This window comes from Bos indicus x Bos taurus, chromosome 11 (assembly GCF_003369695.1).
Source record: "Bos indicus x Bos taurus breed Angus x Brahman F1 hybrid chromosome 11, Bos_hybrid_MaternalHap_v2.0, whole genome shotgun sequence".
NCBI classification, from domain to species: Eukaryota; Metazoa; Chordata; class Mammalia; order Artiodactyla; family Bovidae; genus Bos; species Bos indicus x Bos taurus.
Genome location: NC_040086.1, coordinates 45,363,108 through 45,371,895, shown reverse-complemented (window position 1 = coordinate 45,371,895; position 8,788 = coordinate 45,363,108).

Here is an 8,788-nt window from a genome sequence, read left to right as displayed (position 1 = left end):
AGAGGCCCCTCAGGTGTGGCCCTCCCCAGCTGTTCTGTAAGCTTCTATTGCAAGCACCTGGGGTTCTCCACTGAGAGGTTTCTTTGCCAGGCCCGGCTTGCTCAGAACATTCCAGAAGCACCTAGGAGACGACACCAGCAGGACTAGCCTTCAGCCATGCTGATGAGAACTGAGGCTGAAATGTTGGTTCCCCGGCCCCTCAGGAGGAAGGAGGCTGTCCCCCTGGGCTGGTAGGAGCGCATCAGGGGGCGCACCAGGCCCCATCGAGGGGCCTGCTCTTGAGCACACATTCTATGGACTGCTTCAAATGGGCTTCATTTTCAGATATGTTTATAGATTTTCACATAAGAATTCACAAATCAGAAACTTTTTTTTTTGTCCAGCCATATATTCATTTTTTCCCTTAAAAATACGGTACCTGTAATATCAAGTTTAATTTATCCCATATAAGTTTTATACATGTATATAATATACATATTTTATATATACCAGTATGGTATGTATATGCTTATTTTTTAATTTACTATATATCATGCATATATATATATACATATATATTTACACATATGTGTGGAGTTTCCCTGGTGGCTCAGATGGCTACCATCTGAGCCTGCAATGCAGGAGACCCGGGTTCAATCCCTGGGTCAGGAAGATCCCCTGGAGAAGGGAATGGCAACCCACTCCAGTATTCTTATCCAGTATCCATATCCGGTAAATATATGTATATTTACACATATACATGTATCTATTCTTTTTAAAATTCTTTCCCCAATTAGGTTGTTATATAACATTGAGCAGAGTTCCCTGTGCATTACAGTAGGTCCTTGTGGTTTATCCATTTTAAATATAGCAGTGTGTACGTGTCCATCCCAGACTCCCTAACTATCCCTTCCCCCCGTCCTTCCCTCCCTTCCCCCCGGCAACCATAATTTCATTCTCTAAGTCTGTGAGTCTGTTTCTATTTTATAGATAAGTTCATCTGTGTCATCTTTTCAAAGGTTCTGCATATAAACGACATCACATATTTCTCTCTCCCTGTCTGACTTACTTCACTCAGTACGATGATCTCTAGGCCCATCCATGTTGCTGCAAATGGCGTTATCTCATCCTCACTCTGCTGAGCATACAGGTTATATTTAAACGTAAATATTCGTAATCCTAGCTCCTGATTTCCCCAAATAACCAGCTTTTCCAGGACCCCCCACCCCTCTGCCACTGCTCATCTGAGGGTGATGTCCTTTCAGCTCTCCCATCACCGCAGGGACTTCCCGCCCCTTCTCTCTGTTGTTCACCTTGTGGATTCTGACCCGATGGGTGTTGTCACTTAAGCCCGAGGAGCGAGGCTGGCAGAAACTCACTGCCCTGCTCCAGGGCCACAATGGGGGAGGGAGGAAAGAATGGAACAGAACTGAGATTTTCAAGGCCAATGCTCACCCCTCCCGAGTTGGCTGCTAAACTCATGCTTCCCTGCTTCTGTCAACACTTCACTCCAGGGAGGGAATGTTTTGGATCTTCATCTAATTTCCTTGGTGAGTGGCCTGGAGGTTGCTGTCATCACCAGGGCTCTTTAGATCTCTGCACTGATTTATGTCAACAAAGCTGCTGGGTTTTTTCTCTTTTGTTTTGCATCCTTTTTTTCCCCCAAATGTTCTCTGTTCTGCAACTTTTAACAAAATTGGCTTATTTATTTGTCTGTGCTGGTCTTGCTTGCTGCTTGAGCTTCTCTCTGGTTGCCATGAAAGGGGGCTACACTCTAGCTGTGGTGTGTGGATTTCTCATTGCAGTGGCTTCTCTTATGAAGCAGAGGCTCTCGAGCATGTGAGCTTCAGTAATTGTGGCACAGGGGCTTATTTGCACTGAGGGATGTGGGATCTTCCTGGACGGGGATGGAACTGCAATGCAGGCTGCATTCTTAACCACTGGACCACCAGGGAAACCCAGTTTCAACTGCAGCTTCAACCTCAGTCTGGGTCCCTGGCCTTTTCAGATGCTTCACCGTTGCCACCTTCAGGTCGACCTGCTCGGGACACCCTGTCCTGTCTGCCACGTGTCTGCCAGCTGTGGGCTGTGGACTCCTGCAGCGTCTCTTCTTCACCCCCTACCCACCCCCCCGCCCCACCTGTTCTATCAAGTGGAACTACTCGCTCACAATCCCCTCACCCGCCTTCCCCGCCAGCAGAAGCCGGGCCTTCTGTTCGTTCCACTTCCCTAACGAGATGAGAGACTCGAGTGACATATTTGCTGGTGAGACAGGCTGGCAGGGCTTCTCTTCAGCCGTTCCTGCCTGTCAATCTGCCCCACTCCCATCTCACATCTGTGCACTCATCTTATCCAACTCTCCTTTCCCACATTTTACATGAAGTGTGTGTCAAAGACAGAGACAGACAAGGACAGAGAGACCCAGAGAGAGCACGTCCCCTCACCACCTCATTTCAGAACCACAGCATCCGTGCCTCAGGATAACGCTGTGCTGCTTGTTTATCTCTTCTGTTTCCATTCCCTGACTCCTGGCCTGCTTGGCCCTCTCTCTCATCACTGCTTTCCTTCCCTTTTCGTGTATAATTGTGTTTTTTAGGCTGTCCCTCTGGGTGAACAGAAAGAGCGGAGGGCCCAGCACTGCAGGTGTGGCCTCTGGTCCTCTGTTCCTCCTGCACAGAACAGCTGGAAGGAGACCTAATGGGCCTTAGCCCGGGTGGTCCCAAGGGGCCTGTGAACACCACACAGGCTGTGCAGTCCTGGGACCCAGCTGGGCCAGGCACAGTGGAGCAGCTTTGGGGTCACCTCATGAAAGGTTGGGGTGCCCACTGAAGTGAAAATGTTAGTCGCTCAGTCATGTCCAACTCTCTGTGACCCCATGGACCATGGGACTCTCCAGGCAGGAATACTGGAGTGGGTTGCCATTTCCTCCTCCAGGGGAACTTCCCAACCCAGGGATTGAACCCAGTCTCCGTCATTGCAGGCGAATTCTTTACAAATAGAGCCACCAGGGATGCCCGTTGGGTTGGTGCAAACCCCCAAATCAAAGAGACCGCAGCTCCCTCTCTGACCTTGAAAGTGCGTTGTGACTTGAGTTTGCAGGTATTGAGGGAATGGGCCAGCTGTGTGCAATGAGGAGACCCCCTCTCACCCTGGCCGGCTGCACACACGCCTACGAGGACGGCGCGGAACCCCTCATTTGCACCCGCACAACTGCTGCGTAGGCTCCGTGGCCCGAACAGAGAAAGAGGCGGGTTGTGCTGCCATCTGGCGTCCACACGAGGTAAGACAGCCAAATCCAACCACCGAGATCTGAGAATTTGCTTCCCTTCTCACTCATCACTCACCTTGTAATCTGCACTGCCCTGGCAGGAACCGCAGGAGCGGATCAAAGGATCCCAGAGGACCTCTGTCCTCAGCCCTCTGGTTGATATTTATTTACACCTCTGCCCTGCGTGTGACCTTCCCCTTCCAGAAATTCTCTAAATGCAAATAGGGAATAAATATTCTTATGTCGATTAAACTGTGACCTATGGAGACCCATCAAATTAATGACTATAAAGGGATGAATTTCTCTGTGAAATAGAATTTAAGAAGGATAATTACTGGGTCATTGGTTAGGTGCATTTAAAATGCCGGCTTTTTTTTTCCCCCCAGAAACTAATGCCTGTGATGGCAATGTTTATTTTGGCTGGCCCAAAATTAGTTATTTCACTAGCACTTCACAGGTTATTATATTCAACAGTTACACCTGACACACCAGATTCTTTACCATCTGAGCCACCAGGGATGGCTCAGTTGAGGCTCAGGTGACTCAGATGGGGTTAAATGTTTCTATTTTGCAATCTAATTTTCTAATTTTCTCTTCACAGATATCTCCTAGAATATCACATGCATGCTTTAAAGCTTCAAGAACCTCCGAAATTTCCTCTTTTCTATCACTAAAGGTTTTTAAGTCTAGTAAATTAAACTTCAGGAAATAAAATGAACGCTAATAAGCTGGCACTTTGTCCACAGAAATGGCTGGAGGCTTTTTTGGTTCCAACATACTTGCTTTATTTCCTGACTTGTCATGCAATTTGGCCAGGTTTAGGAGCAGATGGGGTTTAAACTGAGGATGAAAGAGGAAGGACATGATGCTCTCACATAAAACAAGAGCATTTACTTGTCATTCCACTGTTACATATTGATTGTTTTAGATTTTTAATTTACCTTTTAGTGTTTGAGTCAATTAAAAACACGGGAGGATGTCATTTAATATAGCTCATGAGCCACTGCCTTTAAGGGAGTTATTGGTAGCTGCGAGAGGGGGGCATTGTGGAGTGGAACAGAGTACAGGCTTCTGGGCACATGCGTGCATGCATACGTGTGCACATGTGCATGTGTGCATGCAGTATGTATATGTGTGCACTAGGTGCACACACATGTAACGGAATGTGTATGTATGTGTTCGTGCATTCATGTATGTGTTGTCCATATGCATGTAACGTGAGTGCACATGTGTGCATGCATGTAACATAAACACGTGTGTTTGTGACATATGTGTATAATGCATGCATGCATGAACGTGTGTATATATGTGATGCTCATGTGTAATGGACATTTAAACTGTTTCAGGTTTTTACTGCTATACTGTTGTCCTGAACTCACCATCATCTGTCTCTTTGTATATATGTCAGAGGACTGTTAGAAGTGGGATCCTGGGATGTAACGTCGTGAGCCTGAATGGAGGTGAATGTGTTTATTTCATTTATGGGAAGTTTGGCTTCCTCTTCTGTGTCACCTCATCTTTTGGCCCATTACTCTCTGGAGATTTCTATTTTTCCTTATTAACATCTGGGAATTTCTTATGTTTTCTGTACCCAAATCTTTTCTCAGGAATGTGCATTACAAAAATATTTTTTCAATCTGTGCCTTACCCTTCAGTTTGTTTTGGTGTCTTTCTTTGAACAGATGTTTTTAATTTCAATGTCCTTAGACTTATAAATGTCTTCCTTTATGGTTTATCCTTTTTGGTTTTGTTGTTTGAGACAAGTCATTTCACTTTGATTTCCTCTCTATTTCAAGTATCATGGCTGGTAGCAGAGGGAGTGGACAAGAACATGAATTTATTACTCCATCTAGACCCTCTAAATAACTTTTAAAGAGACTTATGAGGGTCCAAAAGGACATACGGTAGCAGCTAAGGTCAAGTGAATGTCATCCCTGTGCTATGCTCAAATACTCAGTGATGTCTGACTCTTTGCAATCCCATGGACTATAGCCCGCCAGGTTCCTCTGTCCATGGGATTTCCCAGGCAAGAATACTGGAGTGGGTTGCCATTTCGTCCTCCAGGGGATCTTCCTGACCCAAGGATCGAATCCTTATCTCCTGCATCTCTTGCATTGATGGAGACAGATTCTTTTCCAGTAGCACCACCCAGTCATCCCAGTGTGCTTTAAAATACAAGAAGCAGAAACTTACTCAAAAGCAGTAGAAAGGATCTCAGAAAAGTAGGAGGTGGTTAATTTAAAGCCAATAGATGTGTCTGATTAAAGAGGGTGAATTGCAGCAGAGACAGTTATTACATATACCCACACATGATCGTCCTGTAGAGGACAAGGCCCTGGAGACTGGCTGATGGGGTGAATGGCCGGGGGGGTCACTGATCGCAGGTAGGAAGATGGACAGTATCCTCACTGTCAGCTCAGGGGACAAAGCCGGGGTGTGTGAGGTGCTGCTGTGTTCCTCTGTGAGGAGTCAGGGGATGATGCTGCCATGCCTGAGTGCCATTTTCTCTGTAAGACGAAAGGATGGATGCATCACTGTTGAGCGTGAAAGGCACTGGAGCAGGAGAAGATGAGTCATTCTCCTCCTTTTAGAGAAAGTGGAGCAGCCAGGTACGCTGAGACGGGTGGGAGGAGAAGCTGCTGGGAGGAAGCCAGTAGGCCGGTGGGCACTGAGGACCACAGGAAGGTCTCCCCTCGGATCCCAACCCCTGCATGGCCGCCTGTGGGCTTGGCACTGACTGCCTCCCAGCCCCTACCTAGAAGGAAGCCGAACCTGAAATTCCATCAGCTGCCAGGCTTGCAGATGCTGCTGACTTGGGGCTCCTTCAGGGGGCAGGGATGTTCTTGGGCTGTCACCTGGTGGGGGGAGGGGCTGGAAACCACTTGGAGCCCAAGCTACCTGGTTACCCTGCAGAGAGCTGGTGTCACCTGGTGGGCCTTGCCCTATGGAATAAATACTGTATTTGGCCATCTGGTTACTGTTCAGATGGGACTTGGTCACCTTTCCAGTTTTAAAAGGAAAAATTAATAGACTATTTTTAAGAGTGGTTTTAAGTTTATGGACAATCGGGCAGAAAGTAGAGCTATTTCCCATAGGTGCCATGCACAGTCCCTCAGGAGCCCCAGTTAACACCGGGCACGGGTGCGGTGTGTTTGTTAAAGTGGATGGCCCAGCACTGACACATTATTAACGTAAGTCCAGAGTTTACATCAGGGTTCACTCTCTGTGTTGTACATTCTATAGATTTGTGACAAGTGCATAATGTCATGTATCGACCGTTATAGTATCATACAGCCCCCGCCCCATTGGAATGATTTTTAAGTTTCATTTATTAAAAAATTGATGCATGGTTGATGTTCAATATTATTTAAATCACAGGTGTGCAGTAAGTGGTTCACAGTTCTTAAAGTTTATGTTCTATTGATAGTTCTTATAATGCTGGCTGTATTCCCCTATTCCCTGTGTTGTAGAATATATCCTGGTACTATTTCCCACATGGAGAAGGTAATGGCACCCCACTCCAGTGTTCTTGATTGGAGAATCCCAGGGACGGGGGAGCCTGGTGGGCTGCTGTCTATGGGGTTGCACAGAGTCGGACGCGACTGAAGCGACTTAGTAGCGGCAGCAGCAGCAGCAGCAGCAGTATTTTCCGCATAGTAGTTTGTATAAATTCTTAAATATTTGGTAGAATTTACCAGTGAACCCATCTGGACCTGGAGCTTTCTATGCTGAAAATTTATTAAATGTTTGGATTATCTATTTTTACTGTGTGAGTTTGGTAGATTATATCTTTTAAGAACTCAGTCTATGTCATTTAAGTTACCAAATTTGTGGATACAGAGTTATGTATAATATTATCATTTTAATGTCCATCAAATTGGTAGAAATGACATCTCTTTCATTTTTGATACCAGTAACTTATGTCTTCTCTTTTTCCTTGGTTAACTTGGCTAGAGGTCTATTCAGCTTATTCACCTTTACAAAGAGACACCTTCTGTTTTTATTGATATCTTCATTATTTTCTTCTTTTCAATATCATTGATTTCTGCTCTGATTTTAAAAATTTATTTTCTTCCACATAAATTTGCATCGAATCTCTTCTGATTTGAATAGTTTCCTAAGGTGAAAGCTTCAATTACTGAGTTTAGATTTTCCTTCTCTGCTGATGTACGCATTCAATGTTATAAGTTTTCCTCTAAGCACTTCTGTCATTACAGCCCACAAATTTTGATAGACTGTGGTTTCAGTCTCATTTAGTTCAAAATGTATTTGAATTTCTGTTGAAATTCTTCTGTTATTTAGGAGTGTGTTGTTTAATTTCCAAATATTTTGGGATTTTCATTCTGTCATTGACTTTTAGTTCCATTATGGTCCGAGAGCACACTTTGTATGATATATATTCTTTTAGATCTGTTAAGGTCGGTTTTATGGCCCAGAACGTGGTATGCATTGGTGAATGTTCCATGTGAACTTGAGAAGAATGTTCATGATGCTGCTGTTGGATGAGGTATTTTATAAATGTCAGTTTGGTCCAGATTATATATGGTGCTGTGCAGATCCTTCCTGATTTTCTGCCTGCTAGCAGGGAGTTAAATTCTCTGGCCTGTAACAGTGGATTCACCTGTTTCTTCTTGCAGTTCTAGCCTCATGGATTTGGGTGCTTTCTTTTGGATACACACATATTAAATATTGTCAAGGGCTTCCCTAGTGGCTCAGATGGTAAAGAATCTGCCTGCAATACAGGGGACCTGGGTTTGATCCCTGGGTCAGGAATATCCCCTGGAGAAGGGAATGGTAACCTACTCCAGTATTCTTGCCTGGAAAATCCCATGGGCAGAGGAACCTGATGGGCTACAGTCCAAGGGATGGCAAAGAGTCAGACACAAAGGTGCCGTGTTTGGCTTCAAACAAACCCTTGTGCATCCCAGGACCCAGAGACCCCACAGAGACTGAGGCAGATCTGTGTTTGAGTCTTCTGTGGAGGTATGGGTCAGCAGTGGCCTGCCATAGAGGCAGGGGCTCTGGGTGCAGCTACCTGGGTCACACAGCCTGTGGCATAAGCCCTTGGGATGAGGTTGCTATTAACCCCATCATAGAGTCGCCGAGCAGACGGCCCACAAACTGCAGAACAATTATACCAAAGAAATTCTCTCACTGTTAAGAAAGTTCTAGGAGCCACAACAGATTTCCCAACCTGGGGATCTGGCAAAGGGACTGAAAACTCCCGAGAATTTGACTCTGGAGGCTGGTGGAATTTGATTACAGAACTTATAGAACTTACACAGGACAGGGGAAACAGACTCTTGGAGGGCACAAAAAAACCCTGTGTGCACCAGGTCCCAGAAGAACGGAGCAGTAATCCCACAAGAGACTGACTCAGACTTGCCTGTGAGTGTCCAGGAGTCTTTGGCAGAGGTGTGGGTTGGTGGTGGCCTGCTGCAGGGTTAGGGGCATTAAGGGTGACAGTGTACACACAGAACCTTTGAAGGAGGTCACCACTATTCTCATTACCTCCACCATAATTTGGCTTCAGGTCAAACA